The sequence below is a fragment of the Papio anubis genome, chromosome 2 (genome assembly GCF_008728515.1).
Source record: "Papio anubis isolate 15944 chromosome 2, Panubis1.0, whole genome shotgun sequence".
Taxonomy (NCBI): Eukaryota; Metazoa; Chordata; class Mammalia; order Primates; family Cercopithecidae; genus Papio; species Papio anubis.
In genome coordinates, this window is record NC_044977.1 from 45,539,269 (window position 1) to 45,551,358 (window position 12,090).

General features: G+C 45.5%; 1 long non-coding RNA gene across 1 annotated transcript; it reads left to right on the top strand.

Moving 5' to 3' along the window:
• The first annotated feature begins 7,111 nt into the window (after positions 1-7,111).
• LOC116273729 lies at positions 7,112-11,526 on the top strand. The gene is made up of 2 exons (XR_004182077.1): positions 7,112-7,313; positions 9,711-11,526. It is a non-coding gene; the product is annotated as an uncharacterized LOC116273729 (long non-coding RNA).
• The last annotated feature ends 564 nt before the right edge of the window (positions 11,527-12,090 follow it).

A 12,090-nucleotide genomic window follows, 5' to 3' on the forward strand; every position in this document is an offset into this window, starting at 1 on the left:
GGGAATGTTGTATTAAATAGCCTGATCCACAGGAGTTTGCAACATGGTTAGAAACCATGAAAATACTAGATGTAAGTGGATCACAGCAATATCAAGGCGTACATGCCGAATGACAGAGGAGTGGTCCCAACCGTAAGTTTTGTATGAGAGCCAAGAGAAGAGAAAATCCTCAAGTGACTGAGCATCATTGAGGATCCAGCAGGAAGCAGATGGCATACTCGAGAGAGTTTAACTAAGGAAATATTTACTGAAGAATGGGCAGAGTTGAGCGAATCAATCACAGTGGTGAACTTAGGGACTAGCAATTGTGGAAGCCGTAACCACCCCTAGACCTGAAAGGGCAAGGCAGGAAATGATGTTATTGGAGCCAATGAGAATTGGTTCCATGGAAGATGGGGTGCTAGACAGTAGCTGAGGCTATGGAGGCAAGGCAAGAAGCTCAGTTTGGGAGCTGGGAAATAAGTACCCAATGTCTGATCACCTGCTGATACCTCCAATAGGCCAAATCCAACCAGCTACTAGAGAGCAAGGAAGCCCAGGAGATACTATTCTGGTGCAGACACAAGGTTAGAGAAGACTACAGAGTGGACCTAGCGGGACAAATGGAGGCTAGCCCAGCACACAGGCCGGAGGGCTTGCTATCCAGCAAGGCCTTAAGAGAAAGGGAAGATATATTGGCATAGAAAAGGAAGGGGAAGATCAACTTAAGCAGAAGTAGACATGGGAAATAATTTTTTTCCAGTAAGGAGGCAATTTTCTTAAGAACATTCAGGAAACTTAGAGGAATTGACATAGGTTAGAGTTTCTTTATCCCAGCACAAGTGACATTTGGGGTAGGATAATTATTTGTTTGGGGGACTGTCCTCTCCTTTGTAGGATGTTTAGCAGCAGCCCTGGCCCCTACCCTCTACATGCTAACAACAGCCCACTCCCAGTTGTGATAACCAAAAATGTCATCACACATTGCCAAATATATCCTAGAGATGCAAAACTACCCCCAAGCTGAGAACCACTGGGAGAGGAAACGGAGGAGATCATGATCAGAAAACCATTGAAACACAGGGTGAATGTAAGACGCTAAGGGCTTAGATCAACGTGGGGCAGTGAGACTGGCAAGAAATGGACAAAGGCACAGGGCCTGTAGGTGAGAAGCTTATGGGCTGTGTGAGGAAAGGCAGAGGGGAGTGGCTAAGGGTGATTCTTAGGTTTGTAGTGGGATAAGAGGGAGGAGGATGTCTCCATTGACAGCACTATGAATGTTTGAGGCTGGCCTTGGGGAAGATGATGTGCCCTTTGTGAACTTGTTTGAATGAGGTCCAGGGCATTTGGACAAGGGATTGAGTTGAACAGGGAGGTTGAGAATGTAGGTGTAGATTAGAGTCATCCGGGCAGAGAACTAGCTGGCAAACTTGTATCCATAGGAGGACAGGAGTTCTCATGAAGGGAAGATAGAAAACCAAGTACTAAAGTGTTGTTGTTGTTGTTTTTGGTGATGATGAGGAGCAAGGCAGTGTTGTGGATATTTAGAAGATGAATAATGTGGGATAGAAATAGGCTCTGGAGGCAGGAAAACCAGGCAGTTTTCTGAGGTGTAAGAGTGGGCTGAAGTCCAGCTCCTAACCTACTAGTCAGGCCATATGCCCAAGGGGCTATGTCTGCCCCTTCTAATGTATGCAAATGTGCCATTGAGGCTAGGGCAGTCCTAAGGAGAATCAGGGCAGCCACAGAAGACACAGGTGTCAAGAAGGGAGGAACCTTGTCCACACAGCTCACTCCACCTCCCAGTGGTAAAAATTCTCCTTTTTTTCCCCCCCAATCACTCAAGTCCTTAAAGAAGTAGACTGGTTAGGTAGACATTTTCATTTATGTGGAATTTTGTGGTTTGTTTCTCATAACTCAGGGGTTATAGGAGATGTTGCTCTCCTAGGTTCTGGAAAAAGACTACACACAGAGATAGCAGGAAGAGGAGGGGATCCAGAATCACAATGAGTAGCTGTGCCTGTCATCTCAATGGTTCCAACTCTGAAGAGAGATGACGGACCTTCTCATCATTTTCTCTCACAGAGGTATATTGTGGTAGGCAGGATTCTAAGATAGCCTCCAACATTTCCACCCCCTGGCATATGTGCCCTGCATAATCCCATCATCCCTGTAAGTGTGGGTGAGACTGGTGAATATGAGGAGATATTATTCCCGTGATTAATATTATGTGGCGAAAGAGAACTTTCAGATGTAATTAAGGTCCCTGATCAGTTGACTGTGAGTTAGTCAAAAGGGAGATTATCCTGGGTGGATCTGATCTAATCAGGTGAGCATTAAAAAACGGACAAAAGAAACAACAACAGATGCCTCTGCTGGCCTGGAAGAAAGCAAACATCAGTGTTGTAAACTGCCATTCCAGGACCATGGCATTATGACCTGAGAGTGGCTTCTAGGAGCTGAGAGCAATCCCTGGCCAAAAGCCAGCAAGGAAACAGGGACTTCAGTTCTACATCCCCAAGGAACTGAATTTTGTCAACAACCAATGAATATGGAAGAGGACCCTAAGGCTCATGTGAGAGCACAGCCCTAGCCAACACCTGGATTTTAGCTGGGCAAGACCCTTAGTGGAGGACCAAGCTAATCTACCCAGACTCCTGCCCTGTGGAAACAGATCATAAATCTGTGTTGTTTTAAGCTGCTAAGTATGTGGTAATTTGCAATGCAGCAAAAGAAAACAAATGTATATGTGAAAGGAGTTTATGTACACAGGGTGGAGTAGCTCCACGGGGAGTCTAACAACCACACCCCACAGCTAAATCCCAGAATTGTGCTGAACCTGAGCCAAGGTACCGAGTATGGTATACCCATCGTCACTGCTCAGCCCCAGCCTCACCATGATCCAAGCAGCAGGTGGGACAGGATCACTCTCATTTCCTCCTATGAAATGGCACACTTAAGATCTGAGGAAAGTGAGCCAAAATATAAGCCACACAGGATAGGGAGAACTGACTTTCTGAGCTCATAGCTAGTATGAGACAGTTGATATTTGTTATAAGGTTGAGATGGTAGAGAAGGCAGTCTGGCACTCTCTGGTGCCAGACCTGTGGTTACTTGGCCACATAGAACTTTAGTCCCTAAGATACCGAACATGCAAAGCCGAAGGACACTGAAGTATCATTTTTCAGAAGGGCCTCTTAGAAGAAGGAAGGAAGGGGAAGCAAGGTGGAAGGAGAGGAAAAAAAAAAGGAGAATTTAATTCAGTAAACAAATATTTATGGTGCCCATTATGTGCACAGTTCTGTTCTAGGCTCCCGAAATACAACAGTAATTTAAAAAAACAGAATCCCATGCAAAAAATATACAGAGAAATCAATCCCAGTGGAAAAATATAGAGAAATCAATAAAACAAAAATTTAAAAATACATAGTATGTACTGATTGTAAAGCAAGGAAGAAGTTAGAAGGCATATTGGTGTTCAACTTAAAAGAGTCAGATAAGACTCCCTTAGAAGGTCACATTTGGATACAAAACCGAAGGTGCTAAGGAGTGAACCATGTGGATACCTGAGGAAATCATGTTCCAGGCAGACGAAATGCAAGTGCACAAGTCTTGAGGCAGGAGAGGGTCTGGCCTTTCTGAGGGATAATAAGATGGCCAGCATGGCTGGAGGGAAGTGAGGAAGGAGAAAAGAGAAAATGATGGGTTCAGAGAGTTTAAGGGCCTGTGGGTTACTTTGACTTTTACTTGTACAAGGTGGGAGCCACTGAGGGTTCTAAACAGAGGAATGACATGATCAGTCTTAGGTTTTCAGTAATTCGATCAGGCAGCTGTGATGAGAACAGACCACCGGAAGGGAAGGGCAGAAACAGGGAGGTGAGTTAGGAAGTCATTGTAGTGGTCCGGGTAAGAGATGAGGTTTGCTTGGACCAAGGTGATGGAAGTAGAGAGAAGTGCTCCAATTCTGAATGACTTGGAGATATAGCCAATAGCATTTGCTCTGATTGGATTTAAGGTGTGAGAGAAAAAGCAGTCAAGGATAATGCCAAGGTTTTTAACCTGAGCAACTGGAATTTACAGTTACTATTTTCTGCTATGAGGAAGCCTGGAGGAACCGGTTTGGAGAGGAATCTTGGAGTGCAGTTGGGGTGTATTAAGTCTGAGAAGCCTATTAGACATCCAGTGGGTGAGTAAAACACTTGGATATTCTAATGTGGCATTTAGGAAGGATTAGGCTGAAGACATAAATGTAATATCTAAAACATGAAACTGGATAGATCAAAAAAAGAGAGTGCAGATAGAGAAGTCCAAATGTAAATCCTCGGCACTCCAAGATTAGTGTCAGGGAGAGGAGGAAGAACAAGCAAAAGAGACTGAGAAAGAACAGCCAATGAGGAAGGAGAAAAACCAAGAGTGTGATGTCCTGGAATCCAAGGAAAAAAAGTGTTTCAAGCATGTGAAAGTGATCAGCAGGGTCAAATGCTGCTGATAGGTTGAGCCGAGGCTGACAGATGATGTTGGATTTAACAGCATGTCATTGGGGACCTTGACGCAAGTCATTTCAGTGGAGTGATGGGTTGAAAGCCTGGTTCAAGTAGATTCAAAAGAAATTTAGAAGAGAAAAATTAGAGGTGGCAGGTATGGGCAACTCTTTTAAAGAACTTGGCAATAAAGGGAAGCAGAGAAATGGGTGAAAGCTGAAGAGGAAAATGATGGGAGAAATTAGAGCATGTTTGTATGTTGATGGGAATTATCTAGTAGAAAACGGAAATGATGAGAAAGGATGTAGTCAATATTCATTTGTACAAGAAAATAGCAGAAAACAACATAGCCTACTTGATAAAAGAATTTATGTAACAAAGGATTTTATTGTAATATTTAAGACAGATTTTTTTACTGAAACATAATAAACACCCATGAACCCACCATCCACCCCAAGAGCTAGACCACTACCAGTAACATCTATGTGCTCCTCCCTCTCTAATCTTACCTCTGTTTTAGAAGAAAGCAACTTTCCTGAATTGTGTTATCATTTCCCTGTAAAATTATATTCTCTTGACTGTATTGTGTTATATTTATTGACCAGCAGATCAAGGATAATCTAACCTATGCCTCTCAACCTGGCCTCCTACGGACAGACATCAAACCACCTCAGTCAGCCAGTGCCATGAAATTCCTCCCTTGATTTAACCTGCTACACTAAAATTCTATTTTATTTCATCTTCTCTCCAGCTGCTAGTGCTTTGTCTGAAAAACCCCTTCTTCTGCACAAAGATCATTATTATTCATTCCTGCCAGCATTATTTACTCTGCATAAAAGCAGGAAGAGATTGGCACATCTTCATCTCATGTGCATATACAGAACAGACCCTAGTGGCCAGAGCATTCTTGTTATCCTGGATGACGCACCTGCAGCCCTCAAGCCTCCAGCCCCTCCCTCCCAACCTAAGGCACACCCTGTTGGTCAGATGCCTATACCAACACCTGGCAGCCCCTCCACAGAGGCCTCAGAAAGGCAGGTGATAGCCAGTGACTAGGTTTCTTTCATCCCCAGATCTTGCCCTGTGGGCAGTGGCCATTCTCAGATCATCCAGGTTTCTCCAGGTGTGCAAGGACCTGCAGGATTTTGACAAATGCCAGCAGAGTGGCCTCTTTACAAATGGATGACAACAGGCTGCAAAAAGCTTTCTGCATGCATAAGCCAAAAATCTAGTTCTCCTACTTGTTAACTGATGTTTAAAATTGCTTTAAGGAGAGACAAAGGCTTTCATCTCACAACCAGAGAAAGCTTTGAAGGCCCTGGGTGAACTAATCTATTTAGACTAATACACACTGTAGTATAAATGGACTGAAGGATTAGATGATGCAATGGGCAGTTTTAAAATGGGTGTGAAGTGACACGGGATGTAGCAGAGAAAGATGGGGCTTTTCTTGCCTCCTTGGGTGCTTAAAAAGAACAGTCTTGAGGCCAGGTGTGGTGGCTCACACCTGTAATCCCAATGCTTTAGGAGACCAAGGGGGGGGGGTGCATCACTTGAGCCCAGGGGTTCAAGACCAGCCTGGGCAACATGGCAAAACCCCCGTTTATAAAAATATAAAAATTAGCCTAGTGTGGTGGCACGCACCTGTAGTCTCAGCTACTTGGGAGGCTGAGGTGGGAGGATTGCTTAGACCTAGGAGATTAAGGCTGCAGTGAGTCATGATCACCCCATTGCACTCCAGCCTGGGCAACAGAGAGAGACCCTGTCTCAAAACAAAGCAAAGCAAAGCAAAACAAAACAAAACAAAAAAACAGTCTTGAAATCAGAAGACCTGGAGTCAAGCTGGGCACTGGGCCCTACTGCCAGCTGTTTGATCACAAGCAAAATTACTGGAAGCCTTGAGCCTGTTTTTTATTTTCAAAGTGAAGGTAGTATCTACCTTCAGAGTTTACCGTGAGACTTTGATGTCATCATGTTTGTAAAAGTGCCCTGGCACAGTGACCACATTCTATCCAGTAAAGATTGTCTATCTTTCCCTGTTGTCCCCAGGCATCTCAGGCTCTGCTCCTATCCGCTCCATCCCTCTTTCTTAGCATTATAAGGTCAAGAGTGAGGTATCTGGGACCATGCAACCCAGGTTCAAATCCTGACTCTATCACTTGCTGACATCTTGGACAAGTTTAACCTCTCTGGGCTCAGTTCCCTCATCTGTAAAAATGGGGATAACAATAGTACTTGCCTCATGGGGTGACAGTAAGGATGAAATGAGTTCATATGTGTAATGCACTTAGAACAATTCCTGGCACCAAAAAACGCATTGTAAGAAGTGTTGTTACTATGATTCCCGAGGACTTCTCACCTGTCCACTTTCCACAAGCCGAAAGATCAAGTTCCACTTCCGCTCTCTCACCTACAAAAGCGCACGGTCAATGGCTACACATTCCGTCCCACCCCCAACGCCCCCAGCCCGGGTTTCCTTAACGCCTCCAGGCCGTCTGGTCCTTCCACCATCAGCAAAGCCAAAAGCAGCTTTCAGCTTCCCCCCAGCAGCGCCCTAGCGGGACCCTGGGAACCCGCCGCTGCAGGAGGGGCGGGGCGGCTCTGTGACGTCGCGCCCGGCCCTACCCCGGGTGACCTGGCAGCGGAGCCCGCGCAGGGTTTGCCAGGCGAAGGCGGAGCGCTAACGTCTAACGCTAACGGCGGTCGTGCCCCGCCGCTGCTGTCACCCCTGGCCGCTGCTGCCCTCCCCGCCGAGGTTCTACTGCTCTTCTCGAGAAGAAGGGTGTGAGGCACTGGATCTCTCCCCACACCTCTCGCCTGAGGCCAGACAGCCGGTTTGGGAGCGAGCCTGAGGTAGCCACCCCGAGGGGAAGTGGAGGGAGGGCAGGGCTCTGAGCGCCCCGAGGGCTGCACTGGTCTGAGCGAGGAGCCCTGCAGGACGCCCCCTGGCTTCTGAGCCTCTCCTTGTTCACGGAGCAAGGGAAAGGCAAGATCTTCAAGAGAACGTGACTGTTGGGGATTATGGCTTTCTGGCCAATTTGTGTGGGTATTTTGTACCCAGAATACTATTATACGGTTTCTTACCCGGAGGACAGTGATAGGGAGACTCAAGAGTCTGGAATCAGAGCCCTCTACGGAGGAGCCACACCTCTGCTTTTTCATCAGCAACAGGGATATAAAAATAACTTTGGGAGAATTGTCAGGTGGACCAATGGGCATACCTAGCACTTCACAGACTGCTATCACGCATTCTTTTATACCTAGCACCTCACAGACTGCTATCATGCGTTCATTTTTACTAGTATCTATTGAACACTAAGTTCCAGGCACTGGGTAGGCACTGGGATGGCGTGGTGAGCAAAAACTGACCAGTCCTGCCGTGGAGTTTAGTGGGAGAGGCACATGTTACTCAAAGAATCACAGCAACGATAGGTAAGTGATGCTCTGAAAGGGTATGTACAATGGAACTGACAGGGTGGTCAGGGAAGGTTGAGCAGATTTCCAAAGGAAGAATTAACCTGTTAAGAGGAGGAGAATGCATTCCAAAGAAGAGTAACCACATCCCAAACCCACCACCTCTAATTCCAAACCCAAACAGGGATGTGCAGTTGCCTGTGCTTGGTTCCAAGCTACTCACAGAAACCCTCTGAGATTCTGACCTAGAGCCTTTCATTCATGTAACTGGAGACTTTCATTTATGAAACGGAAGCCCTGTTTAGCCCATACCAATAAAATCAAGTGAGAGATTCCTGAAACAAGACTATAGTCTAGTTAAGACCAACATTCTTCAGCACTTGGCAGGTATATGTTGGGATGCCATTTCACATTGGGAGGCATGTTTTGTTTGCTTTTTTGTGTTTTTAAAAAATTCCTTTTTTCCTCTCTACAGATTTAGTGGTTATATTACTGTTAAAACTTTTCTAGTACTTTTCTAAGTCTAAAATTAATCATTATTTTATCATCCTTTTCCTCCAAATAAAAGAATATAAATAAAGTAAAAGGTCGTGAAGTCCCACCAACCTAAGACGACTTTAGTTTCTTGTCTTGGAATTTCCCAGCCGTGCTGGTGCTGGTATACATTGAAAACTTAGAACTAGTCCGTGGCTACAAACTCCTGGGGGACTGTGTCTCTCCTGACTAGAAGCAGCAATGCAGACAGGTTTCTTTGCTGCTTACCCCCGCCTGTAGGCGGATATTTTCAGCCACACCTTCTCACGCTGAGGGTGTAGTCCCTGGGTGGGTCTCAAGTTTAGGTCAGAAGGGGAGTCCTTTAGTCCAGACATTTGCCTTTTGTGAGCCCAATCCTTGGTCTCTACCCACTCTGCCTGGCCATTTATCTCAAAGCTTCAAGTTCCTGCCATCTACATTTGCCCAGATGAGCCCTAGTATCTTCATTTGCCCAGCACTGCGGGTTCCACTTTACTCACCTCATTGGCCACTGGAAGATTTCTCTCACTTCACTGCAAGCCCAGCAAGGCAATGTGAAAGGCTTGTACTGAGATTTGTCTGGCCTCTAGGTGTTTTGAAGAGGGACAGCTTTTTAGCATATCTAGTCTGTCCCTTTCTCTACTAAAAGCAGACAAAAATCTTTTGATCTGTTTATTTGTGGATGGAATTGTATACACTTTATGGATTTTCATGTTTTGTTTCAATTTGTCCTGGAACTTTTTGAGAGAAAATGTACTAGTTTTCCGCCTGACAATTAGAGTGGAAAAGAACATGCAGCTATAGAGACTCTCATCAAATGGCTGTTTAATGACTGTTTTTATGTGGAAATAACCTAATGTTAATTCATAGAGGGTTCAAAGTAAATTTTGCTACAATTCTTACCCAGCTAATAAGAGCTGGATGACATGCAAAGATGTTCATGATCTACTTTTGAGTAAATAAACTGTTTTGTATAATCTCATTTTAAAATTTTACAAACATATATATTTATACTGACAAATTCTGGAAGGAGACATCCAATATTTTGGGGGTGATATCATTAGGGATTTTTTTTGACCTCCACTTCTTAAATAAACAAGGCTGTGTAATTTTTATGTAAAGGACATAAGTATTTACAACAAAAAGTAGGGATTAGCAGATGGCTTTCTAACCTTGGCGTTGTGTAACCATAGAATGCATTTGTCTTGCGGAGTCTCCAAAATTGAGAGTGTCAAACAGAGGCTGGGTGACCTCCTGTCCAGGATTGCTCTCATCTTATGAGTCCAAGTTTTCATCTTATGTATTTTTTTCTCCTGAGAATAGGTCAACCAATCAATGGCTCAGACAGATAAGCCAACATGCATCCCGCCGGAGCTGCCGAAGATGCTGAAGGAGTTTGCCAAAGCCGCCATTCGGGCGCAGCCGCAGGACCTCATCCAGTGGGGGGCCGAGTACGTGCTCCTTTATCGCCTTCACCTCTTGGAGGACGGGCGGGGAGAGAGGGTCCTGGAAAAGCGCGGAGGTTGCCATGGCTGCAGCCAGGGGGTCGGGACTAACTGGCAGCGTCTTTGTTTTAGCTCTTGCATTGCTTTGATGCTTTAAAATCCACACGTAAATATTACATCTAGTCGGGCGAGGATGGGATGCCTCCCCTAAGCGAGCCAGATTGAGCAGTAGGACGCCAGGTCAATAGCCCGTGTCCTGGGGCAAGCAGCAAGAGTTAAGTGACCGCGTCACACCAGCGTATGCGCACCCACCTCCTCCCTGCACTCCCTTCCCCAGTCCTGGTGGAAAGAAGGGCTGGGAATCTCCGAAGCTTAATCTGCCTTTCTTCGTTCTCCTGTCTCACCACTAGATGGCAGCAGCGCAGCCGGGGGAGGGACGCGACAGCCCTGGGTGGATGGGGTGGGACCAGTCCAGCTAGTTCACCCCTTTAAGGAGACACTTCATCCCCTGTGTTAAAACTCTTACTTGGACCCAACCAAAGACGCTTTGTATCTTGTCTTTGAGGAAATTGTTATTTTCTTTAGTGTTTCTCTGAACTGATTTGTTCTGCCAACCTAAAGATGTCCGCACAGTACCCATTGCATTCTGGAGAAAGGCCAAGCAGAGTGATGGGGTCCTCAGGCATGGCTGAAAACAGTGTGCCTCAAACACGCGGGACCTTCTTTCAGGAGAGACCTCCAGAGGCTGCTCAGTAGATGGAGCTTACACAACAATCGCTGCGGGCCGGGATTGAAGCAGCTTTGCACAGAAAGCCTCTCAGCTATGAAATTGCTCCTTAGACAAACTTGCCTGCTTGAAACTGGGGAACCAGGACTTGAGACAGGAGCTGGAGGATAACTAGACCTCTCGGACCATTTTCAGGCTATTTTTACTGTTTTATGATTCGCTGCTTAGGAGGGTTTCAGTAGGAAGGGGAGAGTGAGAGAGGCTGTTGAGAGACAGCCAGTGAGTTGGGGAAGGGAAGATGTCCTCAGCCTGAGGTTGTGAGCGGGTGTACTGCGCAGATGGTGGGGAGAGTGTGGACACCTTTGAGAAGACACCAAATGTCATCTAAGAGGGGCCTTTCGGAGTCTCTGGGCCAGTGCTGTGCTCCCGGGCTGGATTAGGATGCAGCTTTTACAACTGGAAGGAAAATAGGCCAGGAGTGCTCATAAAAAGAAACATAAATGGCGGTTGCTTCGCCTAGTAATGAGCCCTGTTTAGTTTTCCACTCTAAATTTTATATATTGCCTCTAAGATTGAACTTTAGCATCAGAAGACTAATTTATTTTGGCATAGTCAGATAGACAGACTTTATCTTATACGTTAGCTTCAAACCCATTTTATTGTCCTTGTGCTGCTGTTTTATAATAAGCAAAATGACATTGCTTAGTATTGTCCCTGAAATTTATGGAAGAAGGCATTCACTATTGTAGCCTGCTCGCTCTCATATTGTATCATGTGCTATAATTTTTTAGACATCCATGAAAACTTAGTTTGTAGTTTAACCACAATGAAAAAGGAAGGCATGACCTAAGAGCCCCCTCCTTTCTATCCAGACGTGAAAAGCACCGCTCAGATGGTTGTATGTGACTTACTTAAAACCTGTACCATTTTAGAGAATAAAACTCTACGAAGTATTTCCAAGACAAAATACGTATTTAATCCATTGCAAGTAAGAATTTCATTATATATGTGTTGTCAACGAAGAAACCTCTTACCAGGCATCGGCAGGACATATACTTATTTGTCCTCTGGTAGGCATGTGTTACAACACAAATTTGCAATCTATGTGTATAACCATGGACCTGATCACTTGCAAATGAAGCTCAATACCCCAAAGAACGAAATCCATGATTACAGCTTTATGTCCATGTTGTCTAACCAATCCCACAAGAAGTCCAGAGATGCTGGTGCTGAGTGTTACCCTACCTGGGCAGCACTTCTGTAGAATGAGGTGCTGTGTGTCTCTGTCCCTCCCATTTATACCACCCAAGTCCGGTTATAAAGCCTGAGGCCACACCTCGCTCCTGCTGTCACATTGCACCCACACCCCACCCACCCCAACACTCATCCGTGTGCAGAGATTTCTCATGCACGTTGTTAAATGTGGCCTTAACGTATTTCTTCTGCCCTTCCTGCTGATGACCTCCACGGGGTGACTGGCAGTTACTGCTTTAGTCCATGTAGCTTTAGCTCTGCCTGGCTATGTGGCTCA